Here is a 2,883-nt window from a genome sequence, read left to right on the forward strand (position 1 = left end):
AAGCCGCAATGTTACGTTGCAGCCCAGGCAAAGACCTCAACTATTTCCTTCCACTCTTCCATAATAATAGTTACGTAAAATTCATATTTTATATCAGTTGTAGAGATCGATGCGATTTCTCCTACGGCGCCATCTTGGACATCACGTACCATTCTGTAGAAGCCACGCTAAGGCAATCAGGATTAGTGCAGAAAGTCATTAAGTGCTATAAATAATATCTCGACCCCTAAAACCTTTTCACTTCATAAACTAACTGTTACAAAGTTCTCCAAAAAAAGAATGCAACATAGGAACAAATATGGAACCACATTTTACGGTCTCAAAAAAGCAATTTGCTTTCTAATATTGAATCCTTACTTTGCTGAATTTTTCATCCAACATTTTAAGCGTACTTATAAACAACGTCATAGGTAATTACTGCGGCTTATAAAAAGATTTATTGCAGGTTATGGTAATAAAAACTTTGGTAAATGGTCTGTTTTATAAGCATTTTTGTGAATAACAGTTTAATTGCTTAATTCCGTTGTTATAACACAATAATGGTTGTGCGTAAGTAAGAAACTTTAAAATATTATACAGTATCACGACTTTATTTATTACAAATAAAAAAAGTCCTACCGAGAACTCACTACCACTCACTTCCAAAGAAATACTGCTACACTTTAGGGTTGCTCGCATGTTCTTAACCCGAAAAGGGCATCCAGTAACTATACAGAAATAGTCACTTTTTACAATAAGAAAAATTTTAAATCAAAAGAAGGGCCCGTCCGGGATTTGAACCCGGGACCACTCACACCCAAAGCGAGTATCATACCACTAGACCAACGGGCCGCTCGGAAAATGCTCAAAAATTATTCATCCGATTATCATTTACTTAAACATACACATAAGGTGTTCATACAGTGATGAACACATATAATACAAATCCTTTTGGCAATGATGATATTATCTATCGTTTAATACAGGTGTTTTAACACAGGTGTTATCTAATCTGGCCTAGGTTTTAATCTATATTAACTTATTAATTTGAAAAGGACGTCAAGCGGCCCGTTGGTCTAGTGGTATGATACTCGCTTTGGGTGTGAGTGGCCCCGGGTTCAAATCCCGGACGGGCCCATCTTTTGTTATTCACCTTCTTTCAATCTTTTGTTATGTGCCTAAATACACATAAACCTAACTAATTGTTTATTTACAATTTGCTAAAAATTGTTGAGTTGTAATAATTACAATATTATTTACATTATTTAATCGTAGATATAAATATTGTTGAAAACCGCTTTGCACTCGCAATCTAGCGAGCTATAACAAAAGAGGGAATTCCAAAATTGACGGCTCGTTTCTGCGCCGGTCGACTTCCCATAATCTATCCCACATTTCATTTTTCTAGCTCAAATTTGATAAAAAAAATCTGTAACTATATAATATTTTGTGCCCTTTGTATTATAATAAAACCACATGTGATCGTACGTTAAAAGTGCTTTTATCACAACTACTTGAAACAAATTATGTATACCGTCGGTGTTTTGTAGAAAGAGCGACAAGTGATATTTCGTAGATTTTTCAGGGGAGCAGGTTTTACATTTTAATGACTGTTTTAAAATATTTACGTCCTACTTTAAAATAATCAAGAAAAGCATCATGCCTAATAATTTAAAAAGGGCTATAATAAAATCAATACCCAAGAAAAATGAGAAAAATAACATAAGTAACTCTATCGTCCTACAGTCTTTATACTCACAGCTTTAAATATTTTTGAAAAACTTATGAGTGACCAAGTGTAAAATTTTTGTGAAAAATATAAAATATTCCATGACTGTCAAAACGGTTTCCGTAAAAAACTTTAACGGTCTATAAAACATCCAAGAAATTCTTGACATTCTAAATAAAAAAATAGTACAACGTATACATCCTGCTGGACATGACCAAGGCAAAATCTTATTAAATAAATCACACGGAATAGGAACACTCACTCCTGTAAAGTTGTCGTTTTGCAGATGTGGCCTTATTACCAACACCAAAGGTGCGACTTCTATCGTTCAAAGACAAAGAACGTAGCCTTAAAAGGCTATTTCCGGGAAAAAATCTACCTTTTCAGCAAAGCTAAGCTTCATTGCAATTGTGATCGATCGATGTGGGACATTATTTAGACGCTCATTTCGATACCAAGACCACCCCAGCTTTGTTCAGTGGCTTTTTTCCAAAGGATGAACAGTGAATTGCAAATCTCGACCATTCCATTGGCTGCCCTGGGACTCAGTAAATATTTAATGCATATTTCATGGAGAGACGTTTACTTTGTAAGAGTTTGGATGGAACAACTTCTCTTGTGATGCAGTGCTTAACAGTATTGATTCCGGGAAAATTGAATACAGTGGCGCTGTGAAGGCTTCGAGTGGTAACAGATCTTTTTCACTTAACTTTACTCTGCTGTGTTCTAAAATACAATATAAAATAATCAGATAGCATTTCTTTGCAGGCAAAAATAGCGCCATATTTTTGTCCGACAATGTTTTGGAAATAGTGCTACATGTAAATGTAACTTTTGCGTATAATATTTGTTTATCAAACCAAGGTTTTGAACCCTTTACAGGTCCCATGGTCTCGGGATCTGTAAAGGGTTCAAAGCCTTGGTTTGTTTGAAAAAAACATATATACGCGATTTAGATCCAAAAAAAATTGTTTCATTGTAAATTGTAAAATGTTTTCAACAGATTTGTTTTTTAAAAAATTTTTTAATGTTCATACTTTACATCATTGTGATATACCTTATACTATAGATAATAAAGCTTTACGGAAACGTGATGATCCTATATTGCAGTTAGTCAAGTCACTGTCTCCGCAACAAATAACAAAACAATAAATACTAAGAAAGTAGTCGTTTTC

General features: G+C 34.2%; 2 non-coding genes across 2 annotated transcripts; one reads left to right on the plus strand and one right to left on the minus strand.

Moving 5' to 3' along the window:
• Window positions 1–759: 759 nt before the first annotated feature.
• Window positions 760–831, minus strand: Trnap-ugg. The gene has a single exon. It is a non-coding gene; the product is annotated as a tRNA-Pro (tRNA).
• A 213-nt stretch (window positions 832–1,044) lies between these two features.
• Trnap-ugg lies at window positions 1,045–1,116 on the plus strand. Its single transcript has one exon. It is a non-coding gene; the product is annotated as a tRNA-Pro (tRNA).
• The last annotated feature ends 1,767 nt before the right edge of the window (window positions 1,117–2,883 follow it).

The sequence above is a fragment of the Hyposmocoma kahamanoa genome, unplaced genomic scaffold (assembly GCF_003589595.1).
Source record: "Hyposmocoma kahamanoa isolate Upper Pololo Valley unplaced genomic scaffold, ASM358959v1 63, whole genome shotgun sequence".
Lineage (NCBI taxonomy): Eukaryota > Metazoa > Arthropoda > Insecta > Lepidoptera > Cosmopterigidae > Hyposmocoma > Hyposmocoma kahamanoa.